Source organism: Argiope bruennichi, chromosome X1 (assembly GCF_947563725.1).
Source record: "Argiope bruennichi chromosome X1, qqArgBrue1.1, whole genome shotgun sequence".
Lineage (NCBI taxonomy): Eukaryota > Metazoa > Arthropoda > Arachnida > Araneae > Araneidae > Argiope > Argiope bruennichi.
Genome location: NC_079162.1, coordinates 128,787,293 through 128,808,540, shown reverse-complemented (window position 1 = coordinate 128,808,540; position 21,248 = coordinate 128,787,293). Strand labels below are relative to the sequence as shown.

General features: G+C 31.6%; 1 protein-coding gene across 13 annotated transcripts in view; it reads left to right on the top strand.

Moving 5' to 3' along the window:
• LOC129958288 (uncharacterized) overlaps window positions 1-21,248 on the top strand; it is an 82,659-nt gene that overhangs the window by 29,792 nt on the left and 31,619 nt on the right. The window lies entirely within an intron of this gene.

Sequence of the window (21,248 nt, the reverse complement as noted above, 5' to 3'; positions counted from 1 at the left end):
GCGAAGTTTAATGAGATGCTTATCCATTTGGTTTGCAATTGTTAACTGTCTAATGCTCGGGGAGTTTTACTGGTGTTCGTTTGAATTTTTAGCCTAATTTCCATTTCATGTCGGCAGTGAAAGGCTTCAATATTATTGTATTAAGGGTGACTTGGTAACTTCCTGGGTTTGGCTGTTGCTAGTGCAAATGTGGGATCTTAGCGAGCAGGATGAAGTTGGAGTGTTTGTTGACTTCCATAACCAGCAAATTGGACTTAGAGTCTAGGATCGCTATCAGGAAACCTAACTATACGGGTCATTTCGCGGTTCTTGTTTCTCATGATGGGTGGGGAAAACATAGTCCAAAGAAGCTAAAAAGTGCAGAGTGCGCACAAATGAATTATGCAAAGTATTCATCTTAAAAATTGTCATGTTGGAGCCCAAACTTTACTTCATTTAACCAGACAAATGTATTGGCCCATTGGAAGCAGAGATATAGCTCGTAGTATTGTTCATGACTGTATTACTTGTTCCAGATAAAATCCTCGCCTGTCCATTCAGAAAATGGGTGATTTACCCGCAAAACATTATAATCCTTCGTTATCATTCATTATTACTGGAGTAGATTTCTGTGGTCTGTTTTTTATTAAAAATAAGTTTCAAAGAAAAGTACTTCTTCAAAAAATTTATGTCTCAATTTTTGTATGTTTTGTAACGATAGCAGTACATTTTGAAATTGTTTCAGACTTAACATCAGATTCTTTCATAGCTGCCCTAAAAAGATTTATGTCACGAAGAGACAGAATTTCTACTATTTTTACAGACCATGATCGTAATTTTGTAGGTGTTCATAATGAGTTAAAAAGACTATACAAGATAGTTAGTAATCCAGATAATGTTTTGCAAATTATCTAAACTCAGAAAAAATTGGAATTTCATTCCCCCTTATCAGCTCATTTCGGTGGAATTTGGGAGGGAGGAATTAAGTCCTTTAATTTTCATTTTTTAAGAGCGGTAGGTAACCTAAAATTGACTTATGAAGAATTTCTAACTGTAGCAAATCAAATAGAAGGAATTTTAAATTCTCGACCATTAACACCGCTTTCCTCAGATCTAAATGACTTGCAAGCTTTAATCCCCGCACATTTTTTAGTTGGTAGACCTATTTTCGCAATTGTTGAATCAAATTTAACAGATTTTTCTGATGATGCCTTGAAACGTTGGCAAAAGGTAACTAAAATAACCCAATATATGGGGTCTAGATGACATAGAGATTACCTTAATCATTTACAGCAAAAGTCAAAATGGTACTTTCAAAAGGACAATATTAGTGTCGGTACCATAGTAGTAGTCAAAGACGACAATGTCCCTCTTAATTCTTGGTTGTTAGGACCTGTTGTCAAGGTTTTTTATGGTAAAGATAATATTATTCGAGTGTGCCTTGTTAAAACAGCCAAAGGGACTTATAAACGTCCAATTACGAAATTAGCCATATTACCAATTGAAACCTAAATGTTCATTTATATTGTGTTTATTGTATTGTACTTTGCATACTTACATATCTAGTTGTTTGAATTTAGTTATTCTGTAGTATTTAGTGCCTTCATTGTATTTTAATGTGTATTTGAACTTTATGTATATATTCTTTCATATTGAATTTTGTATTTGTTAATTTAACTTTCAATTTAAGATTAATTGTATTTCTATTTGTACTGTGTGCAACATCTTTGTACCTTTGAGAGACATTGCATGGTCGGGCGGTATGTTCACGCGAATGTCGCTTAACGCCAAACTTGGTAATCTTAAAATTACTTCAACCCCTTTACCCGCCCTTCCGGTCGAGTCTTTCAGGGGTTCATTAGAACGTTAACCCGCATCGGCTCCCCAGCCCTCGCAGAAGCTGTAAACAACTTCAGTTTGTAAGGCTTAACAGAGCCAACCGCAATGCAATATCGCAATCAGCCATGTATTATATGAACTACTCACCGCAAAAGGAGTGTATATATTTGTGAATAAAGAAGTTAAGCAAAAATACATTCCACTGCTCACTTCGATTCACCAACTATTGTTCCCCCAATACTGTGCAATTAATACACAGATGCCGGTTTTTTTAATATTATGACGTATACAATTATCATGTGTGGGACTGAAAATAAAAATGTGATTACTCATGTCATTTACGGCCTTGTTCAAGGTCCACTCTTTTATGCGGGTAGGAGGGGGAGAGCACCTTTATTACAGAGTATGCAAAAAAGTTTGTGGTTTAATAATAGTTAAATTATTCAGGAAGTATAACAGCATTTAATTCAATTATTCTCTGAATAATCCATAAAAGTGCTTTATATTAATTGTCATTGTTAATTTCGGATATTATTTCAGATTATATTTTTTAAACTAGGCAAAGCTTTTTTCGAAAGGAACATATTTAGTTTCTTTCTTCTAGTTTCTTCTATGCTCGTCATGGCATTAGGATCCTATAAAATGTTTTCCATTTTATTTTTTTCGTATTATTATTTAATGAAGCTAATAATGTCTTATACAGTTCAACAGAAGAAAACTATTCACAATACAAGAATTGATCAGAAAATTTCTTTCTTCCACTTACTTTTATGCTCGTCATGGCACTAGGATCCTATAAATTCCTTTCCATTTTATTTTTTTTCGTATTATTATTTAATGAAGCTAATAATGTCTTACATAGTTCAACAGAAGAAAACTATTCACAATACTAGAATTGATCAGAAACTTTCTTCCACTTTTTTTTATGCTGGTGATGTGACTAGGATCCTATAAATTCTTTTCCATTTTTTTCCCGTATTATTATTTAATGAAGCTACTAATATCTTACACAGTTAAACAGAAGAAATCTATTCACAATACTAGAATTGATCAGAATCTACCTTTCTTCGACTTTCTTTTATGCTCGTCATGACACTAGGATCCTATAAATTCTTTTGCACTTTATCTTTTTCGTATTATTATTTAATGAAACTAATAATGTCTTACACAGCTCAACAAAAGAAAACTATTCGCAATTCTAGAATTGATCAGAAACTTATTTCTTCCACTTTCTTTTATGTTCGTCATGCCACTAGGATCCTATAAATTCTTTTCCATTTTTTTTTTTTTTCGTATTATTATTCAATGAAGCTAATAATGTCTTTCACAGTTCAACTGAAAAAAACTATTCACAATACTAGAATTGATCAGAAACTTTCTTTCTTGAACTTTCTTTTATGCTCGTCATGGCACTAGGATCCTACAAATTCTTTTCCATTTTCCTTTTTTCGTATTATTATTTAATGAAGCTAATAATGTCTTACATAGTTCATCAGAAGAAAACTATTCATAATACTAGAATTGATAAGAAACTTTCGTTCTTGAACTTTCTTTTATGGTCTTTATGGCAGTAGGATCCTATAAATTCTTTTCCATTTTGCTTTTTTCGTATTATTATTTAATGAAGCTAATAATGTCTTACACAGTTCAACAGAAGAAAACTATTCACAATACTAAAGTTGATTAGAATTTTAAAATTATAAGATTATCATTTTTGTCAATTACTGTCTTTTTTCCCCTCAATTTTTTCACGATCTGTACATTTTGTTTTATTTTATTATCACGATATTTTAGAGTAATATATTAATTATTAAATACAATTAAAATCAAACTGTGTATGTGATTTCGAAATAAAGTACAATTTGATATATTTAATTTTAATTTAAGGAAAAAACACATCAGTGTATAATTTATAAAATAATATTCTTTTCTATACCTTTTTTTGACATTATTATATAGCTTCGTCATATGAAATTACTTTCTTCCAAATAATATATAACTAGTAGAAATACTGACTGCATTTTTTTAAAATAAAATTTCTGTTGATTTAAGTATTATTAAAATTATATTTCTGAACTTGTAAGTGAAAAAAAAAAAAAAAAACGATGAAAAAATCATAAAAAATGCAAAATTATCGATTGCGAAATTCAAAATCTTACAAATTAAACATAATCTTAAAAACATCTTTGCGTTAAAATGGTATGCGATTATTTACATTTCAAATTTAAAATTTGTCTTAAAGTATAAAACTTCTTTATTGAAAAAAAAGTAAATTAAGTAAATCTAAAAATCACTTAAATATGAATTGTTTGTGAAAAATGAAAACAGTAAACAAAATTGATAATCTTATAAAAAGTAATAAAATATTGATAATAAAAATAATAATTTGATAAGTAAAGCAAGTATTGATAAATTGATTCTCTCTCCACTATATTGCGAACGACGTTATTAAAAACACGTAAAAAAATCAATTTGCATTTTATGCCACTATTTAAGTGTCGTATTATACATTTAAAAACATTTATATTTCGATAAATGTTAATACATTATATAAAATTTCTTTAAAAAATTACGAGGAAATTTTATCAGTCATAGTGAATTTAAAATAATTTTATTTTTATCGTTAAACGGTTTCATACGTAATAAGTAAGCAATACATTCTTTGAGAGAAAAATTTAATAGAGATTCGAACCTTTGCTTTGAAATATTGAAGATGATAATGTTTTATGTTTGATTCGTCTATCCTATTTTATTTTTTAAAATTTGCTTCCAATTATATAGCAGTGATAAGTTACACACATACCAAAAAAAAGTTCTTAATATCTCCGAAATACGGGTGATTGTAAATTTAGCAACAAACAACAAATTATGCAAATCAGTCCCTCAAGCTGCAAATGACAACTACAGGATGTTTTAGTGTGAAAAACTGGACGGGAATTTCAGTTATAGCTCAACAGGTGTCTCTCTCTTGTTATTACTATGAGGAGGAACGATTTCTTTCTGTTTTTGGACGAAAAACTTCCCCAGTTTCGAGGCACTAGAATTTTCACATTAATTGGGGTCATGGAGCTGAAAAAGTTATATAATTCCGTCATCTACGAAATTTTTGCTTTCTTCTGAAATCTAATCCTAACCGACTTACCAGTTTTATTGTCGATGTTAGGCGTTTCTTCATCACTTCTTTCCAATAATTTTCCTTTTGAAGTTTTTGTTGCAGAACATTGATATCAATTCTGCTTATATGGGTCGATCGTATATATAAAATGCACATAGAAGCCATATGTTCTTGCGTTCGTTTAAATTGGGTTGATATTTTTCCAGTTTTGAAATACACTTCGTATTTAGATATCGAAAATAATTTGAAAATCTAGCAATAGACACATTTACTTATCTTTGAGGGACCGCGGTAGCCTGGTGGTAAGGTCTCAGCTTCGGAATCGGAGGGCTCCAGCTGAAGACCCTATTCCACCAAAGAACAGCAACACAAGCAGGTACGGTACATGCCAAATCCGTCAGGGCCGAACTCCCCCCCCCCCGGAATCTGGGACAGAAGGGTAGCAGTTCTGGCCCCATCCTCGTCAACCGACCATTGCTTAAAAATACAAGGTCCGCCCCCAAATAACCCTCATATTGCTTCCAAATGGGACGTTACTATAACTAAATTAAACTAAACTACATATAATACATCCTCGAGATATTACTATATTCGAATGTCCAAAATGTGTTGGGAAACAGTCAAACTCAATAAAAATGATCGGAAAGGTTTCTGAATTTTCGAATGGATCAAAGTAAATAAGATGAAATTCGCATTTTGGATAGTTTAATTTCATACTTTTCAAAATTTTAAGAAAATATTCCCATAAGACATCGATAATAACTTTCATATAAATCCAATGGATTTCAGACACATAAAAGAAACCCTAGGAGGAAAGAATTCCCTCTGATATTGAAATGCATTCTTTTATTTTTCTTTATCCATATGTTATTATCTTCCGATAAAAAATAATTATCATTTCTACAAAATTTAGTTTTATTTTCAAACATTCACAAACCGCACCCTTCTTAGATTTTTAATTCTAAAATTGACTAATCAATGCTTTCTCGGGCGATTCCGAATGAGCAAACTCGTTATTGTTTTATTTGTTCCATTAACATGCGTATATTCCTATTTATTTTACTAAGAACACTTTTGGTATTAGAATAAAAAAACCGACCAGAGGAAGGTGAATTTTACAGGACATTAATTTCCAGAATTAAAGCGGTATTCTTTTGATGCAATTCAACTTGCTAGAGAAAAAATAAATAAATATAAATCATATATCATAGGAATTTTTACACTGACTTTTTCACAGAGAACGAATTTCCTTCTTAATCATATACAAACAAAAGTGAATAGAAGGTATTGTTATTGGAAGGAAACGCTTTATTTTGGAAGGAAACGCTGAAAAAATAACGCCTCTCTCTTCAGTTCTAGTGAACTAACGAGAAACAGATGGTTATTAACTTCGAGTAAACATTCAAGAACCTTCATATTCTCGCAAAGGACAGAATTCTCGTCTCTTAATCTGTGTTTGTCTAGAAAGAGTCTATACAATGGTTTTTTTAAAACTTTTTTTTAAAAAAAACTTTCCTACTTTTGTAGGTAGATTTTGAAGTTTCCTTCCTTTTTTCCTTCGAAACATTCCAATACAGCATTCCATTTCTGTGGGAATAACGCATTCAATACTAATTCTGTAGCTAATTGTTTTAGAAATTCTATTATATCGAGAAGAATAGTTAACTTAGTTTAACCTATGAATCTGAGAAACTGGATTTTATCTTCTTGAACTAAAAATAACGAACTGGGACCCGTAGTTTATTGAAAACCTCTTCCTACAATTGTTATGAAAATTCTGTAATATTTTCGTTATATGTTAATGAGTAGTAAGAAAGAGAGTGAATTTGCATTTATTAGACTAAAACATCGTGAAAAAAAAAAGCCCTTGGTTCGATGGTATAGCTATCTGCGGACTTTTTTTTCTTCTGTGTATGAAACCTTAAAAGTACGTACACTGATTCTGAGATTTATTATATTTACGAATCTCATTAGTCACAACGGAATAATCCTTCCTGAAATTCGGTTGTCGCCGAGAAAGCTTTAAATGTATATACAGGGTGTCCTCGAATTCAAAGGCCAAACTTTCAGGGCAGGTAAAATGCATGTAAAGAAGCATTTTTTTTTTTTTTTTCTATAGCAATATGGGGTTGGAAATGAAAAGTGTTGGCTGAAAACTAAGAAATGCTAAAAGCCGGATCGGTCCGCACTTGACATAAGAAATAACCGCTCCCACAAAGCTGGTGGTGTAAATGCGAAAAAATTTTATAATCCAGTTTGATCTTATTTGGAAAGCGTTCGTGGTACATATTTAACGTCCGTCTTTCGTTACAATTCGCAGCCCCGTACATAAGATGTATATCTGCTTTCTCGGAGAGCGTAAATTTCTCCATTACGCAAAAATATTCTTCAACAGCAAAAAATTTTTTGAACCTCGCGTAATGCCATTCGGTTTCGAGACCCAGTTCCATCGAAGAACCGTCGTTTAAGCGGGCTGGTGTACGCTAAATCCGTCGGGGCGAAACGTCCTCCCACTGGTGTGGTGTGGAAGTTTAAAGAGGGGAGGGTGCCAGTTCAGGTGTCTTCCTCTTCATCTGACCGTGGCTCAAAATTTCGAGGTTGTCCTCCCCCTTTCGTTTCCAAAATAGCCCTAGTGTTGTTTAAAACAGGGCGTTAATATAACTAAACCAAACCTACTTTGATGAATAGTTCGTTTTATACAATCAAACAGCAAACCTTTGTCTTACAATAATTTTTGTAAGAATTCTATTTATGATTTACCTGGCATGAAATTTTCGTATTTCTTATCCTCTTTTTTTAATAACACAAGACAAAAAGAACAAGAGGTTGTAATGAAAAAAAAAAAAAAAAATCCTGCCGATGTTTTTCCTAAAAATTTTAAAGTCAATGCAGTTCTTTTTCAAGAGCAAGTATTCCTGGACATCAATCAAGAATTTGTTTTTCTCGACCTTATATTTGCACAGGAGCAATATATGTTTTCGCTGGTTCTTACTGGAGATCTATAACCACACACACACACACACGCACAAATGAAATTTCATATAATATTATTGCACTCAGATAAATGTGCTTATGTAACAATGGAATATTTTCTCTCCATACGTTCCGAGACTCTTTTGAGAAATATCATTAAAATAAACATTGTAATTACGTTTTAGAATCAGTATTGCATAAAAACAATTTAAGCAATAACATTTTTTAATCGCAGAATTTTTTATAAAGTTAAATATCTAGTAAAATTTGACAACATAAAAATCCTTAACATATTAAAACAAAAGGATGAAATTGCATATGAATGTTGAGATACTTTAAACACATTTATCTAGGGGATCTACTAAAATTTAATAAAAATCTCAAAAATAAATTTTTAAATAAATTTTTGAAGTAAGTAATATTGAATTTTTCTAATATTTGCACAACTGGAATAGAATATAGAATTTTCCTAATATTTTTTTGACACAATATCTGGCTATAAAATTGAAAATTGTGATGCAATTGCAGTTATTCTCGTACATTCCCTAGAAAATGATATGTAAAATCTACTTATCAAGTTTAGACTTTGTAGTACAGAAAAAATTTGAAAAATCATGCCACGTGTGTGGGAATTTTATGAAATTTTCGATTTTGAGAAAAATGCATTTAAAGTACGAAAACATATTTTTTAATATAAAGTTATGGAATAATTTTTCAATTCATCACAATTATACATTTCACTCTCTTTTTTCTCCTTGTGTGATTTTACTCTTTTTAGTCAGTACTTTTTTCCCGAGAAATTTCATTGCAGGCTATGAAGAGAGGAGCTCCTATTCATTCACTCTTTCCTGATCGAGAACAGTATATCCAATCGTAGTTGCAGGTTGTGGTAGCATGATGGTAAGGTCCCAGCTTCAGAATTGGAGGGTTTCAGGTTCGAAATCTGATTCCACCAAAGTACTGTCGTGTAAGTGGTTCTGATACATGTTAAATCGGTCGAGGCCAGACGTCCTCCCACTAGTATGGCGTGGAAGTTTGCAGAGGGGGTGCCAACTCATGTGTCGTCCTCGTCATCTGGAAGCGATTAAAAATTACGAGGTCCATTCAAATATAGCCCTGCTGTTGCTTTAAAACCGGACGTTAATGTAACTAAACCAAACCAGTAGCAGTTGTTTAAAATATTTGTTAACATGTTCTTGATTTGACGTTTGAAATCTACTAAAGGCTTTGCTAAATTGTATAACTCCCCTTTTACATCCAATGTCTGATTTTACAAATTCACAAACCTTTTTTTTTTTTGTAATGTATTTTCAAATGAACCCATTGAATCTTTCTTTTGCATTCCGTATTTAGTTCGAATATGACCACCAGTTTAAAATTCACAATCATATAGAAAACTTGATAAATATAATCTTTGATATATTTATTATTATTTTTGGTAACCTTTTGGGTTTATCTTGGTATTTTATACTATTGCAAGTGCACGTTGGTACTTGCACCAATCGTCAATGCTTTCTGACTACGTATTGTTTCAGATTTATTAGAGCGAACGGAAGAAACAAACTGCGCAGTCAGAGATTTCCGTGGAATTTAAATTTATGCTTTTGTTGTTTATTTTGTCTATCCTGTATAATTTCGAAGCTTTTCAATAAAATTGTTTGTGAGCTTTCCGTTTCCTTCCAAACTTTTGTATTTAAAGTTAAAAAGACAGATGTAGAAAACTTAAAAAATAGTTAACATACATAAGTGATTATAATAAACAAAAAATAAAATGAATATTTATTTATATGATTGAAAATACTGAAAAATTAAATGAACACTATGGTAAACGACAAAACTCAATCCTAACGCAGTATTATAAGAAATAATTAAATCAAAATGATAATAAATCGAGATGGGTGAAAATTCAATTTAATAATGTCATCGGAAACATTGAAATGGAATCGTAAAATATTTAATATAACATGAGTTGGATTTACGTCCAACAGATGGTGCTTTTTTTTCAGAAAGTATATTTTTATATGTCACAGATATGACATCTGTGTAATAGGTATATAAAAACATGCGCATATTAGAATGCAACTTAATGTCCGAATTCCAAAGCATTCAGTGAAGAATTTAGGGAAATTTCAGATTTTGAACAATTTCTATCTAATGTATTAAACAAAAATCCTGTAAACATTACGTTTTATTCTCTTTGTGAATGGCAGAAAGCGAGTCACCTGACGCATGACATTTGAGGTTTGTTTTGCAGTATTGTTTGAAATATTTATGAAAAATATTATTACGATCAAACAGGTATTTATATTGCACTTGACGGTTAAATGGTAACAAAAAAGGTAAAGTAAAGTTTCAATTATCACCAAATTAATACCAAATGAATTTAAAACAATATTATTTGTTAATTCTTCATTTAGACACACGTTTGTGGCAATACTAAGCAATATACGTGCGAACCCTGTATTGTTTTTTAAACAGTAATGGGGCGTCCAACAATATCAGATGGAAAAAAAAAAAGAGCGAAGAAAGACCGAGAGAGAATCTGCTTATTTGAAAAGAAAAGCTTACGTTAGCGACAAAACGTAAAAAATTGAATCAATATATAGATATTTGAGATATGAGCAAAGAATGTTCTCATTGAGGGTTTTTGAGTTCTGAATCGGAAATAGGATGATCGGCAAATATACATTATCATCACGGAAAGATTAAGCTTCCAATATTGAACGAATGATCAGTGGAGTTTAAAAACTTGCTAACTGGAATTGACGAACATGGAGTATATAACCGGACACAACATCGGATTGGTGAGCGCAGTTCCCTAGTTTATTCATATCAATATTCATTAATCGCTAAATCGGAAAATGTTATATCATCATATTTTTATTATGACCTTGAAAGATGCGTCAGTGAATTCTTATTAACCATGCTTTCTGTTTGGGAGTACAATGGTTTGGAAAGTTCAGCATAATAATGTTATAGTTTAATGTCGATGACATAAAGTAAATATATTTTTTTTTGGATGTCGAGAGTCGCGAAAAACTTTTACATATAGAATGAATGATTACTTTTATGAGTGTCTTGCTTGAAATAATTACTATTTGTTTTGTGTTTGGGTTAGCTAAAATATTTTTTTGGTATAAAATTTTTAGAATTTTTTTTCCCTTTCTTTCGTAAAAAGTAGGGAGGAACCATTTTAATGCAAATATTCTCAAGTTTTTTTTAGTGAAATACCAAATAGTTATAGTTTTATTTATCCAATCAATTCTCAGCAAAAAAATTAAAAGAAATAATGCAATTAAAAATCGAGACGACTTATCTAACTCATAGAGGGACTAAAGATGATCTATTCTTCTTAGCAAAAAATTAAGTTTGAATACCACTCCGACAATGACTTTTTCAGTTGAAGAAACTCGTCACAGTATATAAGGAATTTATGGAGATTTTGCATACAGGTACTGTAGAAGACCGAACAAAGAAAGAGGTACAAGAGACCAAACGTGAAGCACTCGAGAAAGGAAATTGAAAGCAAAAGAAGGCAAAAATGAGATGAAAATAAACACCAAAAAGCTTTTGAAAAGGTAAAAAGAAGGGGTAAAGTGGAACTTGAAGATTAAACATAGATGCTATAATTCAGCCAGGCCGTCACTGCAATGGAACATACCAGATTGCTAGGGAAAAAAAAAAAAAATTCTACATAGATATGAATTTAAAGAAGATTTTAGTTTGTGCTTGGTTTTATTCGAGCGACAAATACAACGACGAGAGATACCTCACGAACAATGGGTATCATACATGATAAGTCTACCTCTATCTGACCTCTCACATATAGTTACCCTCGTACCTAATGAAAAAGTGAAAGATTACAAGCATGTGAAAGAATTGTTTTTGAAGAGATTCAAGCTTAAGCCAGAAAAATTTTGATAGCTATTTCTAACGCATCATAAGATTTATAATCGAACTTTAACTGACTACTACCACGAATTCTCATCCTATTTTGACGATTGGCCTGAAGATTGAAAATCACGATGATTTGGGAAACTGAATCTTAACAGACCAGATTTCAAGAAACATTTTCTAGATGAATGGACAACTATAAATTCGCCTAGTGACTTAGCGAAGAGTTTGAAGAATATGGAGATATAAAAAAGAAGTTTAGAAAAAAAAAATTCGAGGAATACAAAACTAAAAAAGATTCGAGCCTCAGTGAAAACCTAAATATAATAGACCTGATAAGAGATTATAGAGATAACGGATCATAACCAAGGCAATGGAACTCAAAATACGGAAATAACAGAAGTCACAAAATTTAAAATTGAAGCTACGGGGGTCAAAATAGAGGTTTCGAAAAAAAAAAAAAAAATTACAATACTTCCAAACGCGTACAGACAAACTACTCCAAGTAGAAAAAAATTCCTGATAGAAAGTCAAACTGCTTCATATCGAAGTACATTGAGGATTTTACGAAAGAGTACAACGTCAGTTGGAACGTATGATGTGATCGGACAAGAAAATTTATGCACGAAAGAAAATAATGTTTGGAAATAAGAAAGTTACCGTGCTTATAGATACTAGAAATACAGTTAGTTTAAGAGACAATATAAGCAGAAGAATCATTGATCCAATGAGGCTGCTGAAGAACAAAATATTGTAACAGGTGAAGGAATATAACGTGAAGCTCAAGTTACAACGATAGGATCTTCTGAACACGAATTCCACTTTGACGAAAAAAATTATTCATGGTTGATCCATAAGCTAAATTAAAATTTGAGGCTGCCAGCAGCTCTGATATTTTAGAGCAAGCATCATTCAACTTGACGAAAAACGGAATAACATTCAAAATGTATGAAAACAAAGCTTTGTTAATGGAAATATCCGCGGAAAACATCGAAGAAGAAGTGGAATTGAATCACGTAAAAAATCAAAAGAATTAAAGGAGAACTCAAGAAAATAATTGAAATTACAAGCCATCTAACTGCTTGTACCAATGTTGCGATACTAGTTATTTTGAAAGATGAAGTCCCGGTTTACCAGTCTACACGTTGTGTAGCATTTATTGAAAAACAAGCAGATAGACAAGTGGCTAAAAGAGGTAAGCTAAATAGAATGTCAAGCCCTATTGTATTAGTAAAGAAGAATGATGGCACTTCTAGAATGCGTATAGATTATGGGAAACGAAGAAGCTTGTAAAAGATAATTTTCCTTAATCGAAGATGCTTTACGTACATTGTACGAAACAAAAGTCTTTACCATATTAGATCTTTGCAACAGCTTCTTTCATATTGAAGTAGATGAAGATCATCGAAAATAGATATCTTTTATCGTTCTTGATAGAAAATTTGAATGTAATGAAGTAACTTTTGAACTAAGCACTTGTCCTGGTGTTTTTCAGCGTTACTTAACAAGTATTTTTGAGATATTACCTGCCAAGGAGTTTTGATTCACGAATGAACATATTGTGCCAGCAAAAAATTAAAAAGATGGATTACAGACGTTTCTAAGCGTATTTTAAGTTGCCAAAAAGTAGGACTAGAAATCAAGTTAAAAAAAAATTTCAATTTTCGATGAAAAAGTAGAATTTTTAGGTGATGCAGTGGAAATGGAACTATTAAATCATGACCTGCGAAGGTATTAACTATTAAAAATTTTTCTAAACCAACGACTTTAAAACAAATCCAAGAGGGTTTTTTTTTAAAGATTTAACACATAGTTTTGCTAATATATTCAAAATTATTCAAAAATTGCTAAACCATCAAGCGACTCGGTAGGAAAAGACAATTCGTTCATTTTCGGATGAGCAAAAAAAAAAAAAAAAAAAAAAAAAGCATTCGAAACACTTAAAATAGTAATGTCTGAAGGTCCAATTCTTAGTGTTTTTAAACATGGGATAGGAGAAAAACAGAATCACATACCGACGCAAGCCAACATGAATATGGTGCTGTATTATTACAAAAAGCCGAAGATGGGAAGTTGCATTCACTATATTACATATCGAAGAAAACGTCCCACTGAAGAGAAATATGATAGTTATGAATTGGAAGTACTCGCAATTGTTACAGCATTGAAGGAATTTCGAGTTTATATAACATTTCAAAATAATTACAGATTGCTCTGTGTTTCAGAAGACTATAAACAAACAAACAAAAAAAAACACTTTTTGCATTGCAGAAAGGGCATTACAATTGGAAGAATTCGACAACGAAATTGAACACTGATCTGTTAATCGTAGACAACATGTAGGCCTTGAGTAGACACCCTATTATTATAATTTATAATGATAGTGTATCAACAATATTATAGAAAGCACAAGATGAAGATGAAATTATTCAAGCCTTGAAATCACTCTTGGAGAAGCGCGAATCTGAAGAATTTTTCGAGTGGAACGGAATAATTTACAAATATCTAAATAGTTGAGAATCAATTGTAAGATTTCTCCCCATGCAAAATTAATTAATTAAGTTAGCACATGAAAATGGTCATTTTTCAGTTGCGAAAACGGAAGAAGTTGTCAAGCAGGAATTTTTCGTACCTAATTTGACCACGATGACCAAGCACTTGATAATTAGCAGAGTACCATTTATTATAGCGAATAAGAAGAGCAACAAAAAAGAAGGATTTTTAAACTCCATTCCAAAAGAAAACATACCTCTAAGTGCCTATCACGAATCCACTTGGTTATATCCAGTAAAGACTGCCACAGCTGAAAGTGCTTTAGAAAAATTGAAATTGCAAGGAAAATCTTTGGAAATTCAATAAGAGTCATAACTGGTCATGGATTAGCGTTCATTTCGAAAAGCATTTAGTGATTATTGTAGCAAGTAAGAAATGCAGCATTTGCAATTGGTTCCGGGAGTTCCAAAAGGAAATGGCCAAGAAGAAAGAATTTATTGTAATTTTATACTAGTTTTGACGAAATTATTATTAGATGATCCTATTAAGTGGCAGAAACATGCAGATATAATCCAAAAAATCTTGAACAGTACTGTCTGTCGTAATATACTGCGTGTAAAAAGTAGAAGGGCTTAAGATTTTTTTTAGATAAATGAAGAACGCTGGATTTTTTTTCAGAACAATTTAATGAGCAAAATAATGATCTATTTACAAATAGATAATTGTATCAGAAACTTAGAAAAACAAACAAATAAATTCCAATAAAAAATCAGTTTTGACTGCTTCATACTTTGTAAAAGAGGTTGAACGACACTTTTAATTAATTCAAATAAAAGTATTATTAATAGGGAAATCTTACACCATTGCCTTTGAATACTTCAAAATTCGGTTTAGAATTGTGAATATAATCATATAAAGTTAAATTTCTATTTAGCAAAAATTTTCCGTTTCATCATTCAAAACTCTCTGACGCTGATCTATATATTGAAATTGTTCACCTTTCACGGAAACACGACGGAAAATCCTTTCTCATATGTTCTCTATAATGATGAGATTCGGACTTTTAGCTGGTCGAGCAAAACCTGACATTATTTGCTGCAAACCAATTTTTAACGTCATTAGCTGTTTGAATTGATGCTCCATTATGCTGAAAAATCTAGTCATTTCCACCTAGTTCAACACTATAGAGAATGAGATATTTAAGGTATCTGTCTACATTTAAAAGCCAGTTTTTGGTCAATATTCACAATTTTTTATTGTTTTATTTTAAAACCCATTTATTTGGGTTTCCAAATCTGTGTTTGTTTTAATTCTACGATAAATAGAAACCGAGATATGTAATTTTTTTAAAACTGCTGTAGCTGCAAACGAAACCAGAAGTTGAATGTTTTTCAACATTTTATGAAATCTGAATTATAATTTATTTTATAATATGTTCTGTCAGCAAGCCACGCGTATTAGAATGCGTTTTGAGTAGTTTTTATGCCAAAAGGATCGGCAATTACATATGTTTTTAAACATTGTTTATGTTTACAAAGCATTTTTAGTACAAGACAAATGAAAACTTTAAACTAGTTTTTGGAAAAACTTGCATTTCGTAAAAAATTTCATACGCAAAACATAATATCTTAAGAGCTAATTAATATATTAGCTTGAAATTTTGCATATTTGTTACTTTAAGTGTTTCAAAAGCAATGAACTAGGGATATAACTTTGAACCGTGTACATTTTTGTTTTAGAGTTGTCTAATGTAATTTTCGACAATGAGAATGCACATATTTCTTAGATTGTAAGATATAACTTTGAACTGAGTAATTTTTTTTTTTAGATCTGCCTAATGTAATGATTTAGGATATAACTTTGAAATGAATAATTTTTGTTTTAGAGCTGTCTAATGTAATTTTCGACAATGAGAATGCACATATTTCTTAGATTCTAGGATATAACTTTGAACTGAGTAATTTTTGTTTTAGAGCTGTCTAATGTAATTTTCGACAATGAGAATGCACATATTTCTTAGATTCTAGGATATAACTTTGAAATGAATAATTTTTGTTTTAGAGCTGTCTAATGTAATTTTCGACAATGAGAATGCACATATTTCTTAGATTCTAGGATATAACTTTGAACTGAGTAATTTTTGTTTTAGAGCTGCCTAATGTAAGGATGTCTAATGTAAGGATTTAGGATATAACTTTGAATTGAGTAATTTTGGTTTGGGAGCTGCTTAATGTAATTTTCGACAATAAATTTTGTGAAATTTTCAATACAGAAATATTCGATTAGCTATAACTTTTTTGAGAATGCATATATTTCTTAGATTCTAGTTCATTCCCTTCATCACAGCTGTAAATATGTTGTGTATAAAAATAATTGGAATATGTACAATAGAATTTTTTTGTAGAGTGTTTTGCTTTTTGTTGCAATGTTCACTATTTTTTTTTTTTTTTTACCCAAATTGAATTTTTTACTGAATCTCAATTGGCACAGAATTTCCTGATCAATATTTTTCATTATTTGCAATCACTTTAATCCAGAAAATGAACTGAAATAGCTCATTAGAGGGATTTTTCAAAAATTTGTCTCCGTAGGTAGACAGATACCTTAACCCTTTAAAGGGCCATTTTTTTCTAGTCATATTATGTTAAAATATTTTTAGGCTTGAAATTAGAATAAGAAAAGGGATTCATTTAGCTTATTAGATAAATTTAATTTGATTAATTAATTAATTTGGTTAATTAATAATTAAGTAACAAATCAAGACACATTATTTTGTCTGAGATAAAGAACTGAAGCATCTAAGTTTCTGACTTATTAAAAAAATTTGTCAGAACTTATGCCAACCTACATAATTTCATACAAAGATTGATGAATTTGGTGGGAAGCATACTTCCCACAGCCTTAGAAAGGGTTAAGGCATGGATGTAGTCTGTGCCTTTCCTCCTATCATTCATGAGCACAACGCTTATTCTTCCAGACTGCCAACCAGATCATTAAACTCCATCCTCCCACAATAAGTTTTTTCTCCCTTACCAAGACATTGCGAATAGCATTGGTAGCCATCTGGGCCATCTAAATTATTATTTTTTTTTCTCATCAGCAAATATAATAGAGGTTCATTCTGAGTTCCGGGACATGTGGTTTTAACCGATTGCAATCAGTGTTCAATGTACGAGTACCTTTCAATCTATTTAGATGGGTACTTCCTTTTTCTGAATAAAAACTTTTGAAGCATTTTATGTGGTTATAGATAATTCTTCTTGAAACGTGTGTGGTGTCTGCATTATTTTGAGTTTCAGCAACACTTTCACCTCTTTTTTTTCTTTCTCGAATGACTTTTCTTTGATCATGTTGCATCAATTTTTTTTATGCCTGCCGATCTTTTTTTTTTTTTTTTTTTTTTTCCCCTTCCCTGACTACTAGAATTTCTTATGAAATTCGAAAAAGTAATTTATAAGCGATAATTTGTCCATTTTGAAATTCACTTAAAGATTCTTCTCTAGGCATTTTAAAAAAGGCGAAAACGAAAGGTTTTCTATAAAATAGAATGGTTTTCCAAGTAAAAACAATTAAAGAATGAAAACACCCACTTTTAGGGCTTATAATATATTCCAAAACAATTATTTTAGTATGTGTCCTTCTACTTTTTTCACACAACCAAAATCTTTATGGTTTTTTTCGTAATTTTTATTTGTGGTTGATAAAATTTACTCATTTAAAATAAAAGAAAAAAAAATGTCAAAAAAAAATTAGATCACTAAGATCTAAACACAAACCGTAATTTACAAAATATGACTGTTCTACTTTTTTTACGTAGTGTGTCAAGCGGTCACTATTTGAGATTTTGATTGGTACTAAAATGTGATATAAAGTAGATATCGAAATAAAAAAAAAAAAAAACTATTGCTAAAAGAAATGACTGAAGAAAGCAAGAGCAATGAAAATTACTCAGAAAAGGCGCGAAACAGAATATTGAAACAATACAGTCTGAAAATTGAAGAACTTTCAACACAGGAAAAGGATAATTGGTTGTGTGGTTTATTGGTGCAACAGCCATATTTGGCAAAATGGCGCCAAACGGATGATAAAATAAGAGGAGGTTATAAATAACACTTTTAAAAAGTAGAGAGATAAAACGCATAAAATATGAAGAAACAAATAATAAAGGATTTTAGTATATTAAAATGATTCTAGAAAGTGTGAAATAATGATGCAACGGAAAAATTAAAACAAGTCGAAGTAGAAAATTGCTAAATGCAAGTAAAAAATGCCAACGTCTTAAATTTTTTTTTAAATATTTGGATGATATTTCTTCCTTATCAGGTCTTGTAAAGTTAAGAAAGACGAGAAAAAAAATCCCACCGAATACTATGGAGATTAAAATAAGAACATTCGATTAAAATAGGACAAACAATAAAATCACGTTTGCACCTGCTACACATAAGGACATTTTCGTTAATTATGAGATCTTTATGAGTGAAGAGAGTATGTCCTATATGAAGACGAGACAATTTGACTTCCAACTCAAGTATAAGGAGAAAAGGCCATAAATGAATGTTCATTTTCACAGAATATAACTTGTTATAAATCGCTAAATCCTATGTCTTTTGGCAGATAACAAAAATGTGACCAGCGAAGGACCTCTTAATGTCGTAAAACGGAAGTACTTTAATCAAAAAAGCTGTACCAGATTTTGAAGCTGAATGTGCCTTTTCATACCCAGAAATGCCTACTCGACTCAGAATTCAATAAAATATGATATTAAATCACCTTTGTAATACATGCAAGGTGAACAAAATGCGGAATATAATCGGAGGCATCCAACAGCGAAAGCTAGAAAGCGTTTTCAAAGCACTCACACTATGAGAATAAATAATGAAATTACGCTAAAGAGGAAGTGAAATTTTCTCAAAAGTACAGAAAATTCCACCGAATTCTGCAGTAAAAGCGGAACAACAATGTTGTAGACGATTACTCAGTGTACCAGATGGAAAAAAGATGCCACAAGCAGTATGTCCATCTGATTTCGAGCCAGCCATGAAAATCGACACAAAAGAAGAATGCCGACAGTGATGATATAGAAAAAAACTGTTGTAAAACAATCAGAGCAGTTGAATATTTATAGAATACTGGAAAGAGAGACCAATAAATAAATAAATAAAAATCTGGGATATTCCTGGGCGGAAAGCTGGAAAAAAAATCAACAGCTTTAATACGGACATCGGTAAGGTCATGCAGAAGCATTTTGGTTGTCTTACGGAATGGAAGAATGTGAAAAGGATGGACATTATGGAGTCGGCAAAAACCAAGTGATAGTGACATTTGGCTTATGAGGTGTTTCAGAACAGATTTAATTCAGAAATGAAATAGGGCGAACAATTTCAAACAGAGTAGTTGGTGACAAATAATGTAGAAGCTTTCTATTGGAGAAGTACAAAATGCGCCAGAGCAAATACGCAAAGCAGAGTGGTGAAGGGTATCTAGTCGTCGTAAGTTAAATGAACTATTGGAATCATTAGCCAAACATTCGTAATCTATTAGGGAAAGAATTACTGTTTAATAAAGATGGAGTATAGAGGTTCGACCGGTACCTCAAGATGTTCTGGAGTGTGCCTTCAAAATGCTTAATGATTTCTCACACTTCTTCCGCAGGTATAAGATATCAGGAAGGAAGGCGAGCTTTCAATTGAGAATCACTCCCAAAAGCTGTATTTCATACACCATAAGAATTCAGATATTTCGAAAATGAATAGATAGGATAGAGGTTTCGTTTTCTCTAGTAGAGGTGAAGATTTCCGGCCGAAATGCACGCATCGACGCTGCGCCGGCGAAATAGCGTATCCACTGCTGTCTCACCAAGCTGCGAATTTGTTTACTGCGTTTCATGATTGTTCGCTCTCTTTATTACCTTGGCATGAGATCTGCGAATCATCAACATAAAGTATTCCATTAATAAATTATGACAAATGTGTTAAAATTTGACTTAGTTGAACAATAAAAAGTGTGACACTGAGGGCACTTCTCTGTGGAACTCTCTCAATATGGATAAAAGAATCAAAGTAAAAATTAGCAACACGAACAGAAAATGTTCGATGAGATAAAAAGTTTAAAAAAAATATGTTTCCCATTAATTCAAAGTTGTGAAGAGAAAGTATGCTATAGCGCCAAGCACGATCATACACTTTTTCTATATCGAAAAATATAGAGATAAGGTAGTTCTTCCTTACAAAAGATTTGCGTATTTGGGTTTTCAGAAACACGAGGTTGTCAACAGTTGACCGACCTGTGCGGGAACCACTCTGCAACGAGAAGATTCATCCTTGTTTCTCCAATTTGTAGATTAGAAAAGGATACCTCTGTTCAATCCAGATTATGGTGAATAACAGTAACAGATTGGAAAGGGATGTTGTATTCAAATGTTGAAGCATTTTATATGTGATTCCATCTGACCCGAGACTGATATCGTGGGCATAGGATAAAGTCGCTTATAGTTCAAACATCCTGAATTCACATCTGTATGGAAGGCTACATTGGAAATTAAAAGCAGAGGCAACCGTTGGGCTCGATTTTTAATTGCCAAAAAAGTAGGACTATAAGAATTAATTGCCGAAACTTGTGAGAAAGCCTGGCTTAGAATGTTATCAATGTATAATGAGGCGGAATGCATCACGTTCTCTGTTTTTAAAATAGGAGTAGAGGATTTATGATAAATCCCATTAACAACCTTGAACTTATTTTTCAAAACGTTGTTAGAAGTGGAGGATGTAATAGATGAAACAAAATTAATCTAAGATTCTCTCTGGCTATGACGGTGAATACGACGAGTAAGAGCTTTAGCTCATTTGCAAGAGACAAGATTTTCTGTCGTCGGGTATCTTCTAAAAATGTTCTAATGCTTTTTTGGTTCTTGTAGTTGTGGCTACGGTGTACGAAATTTTCTTATACTTCAGAAAGT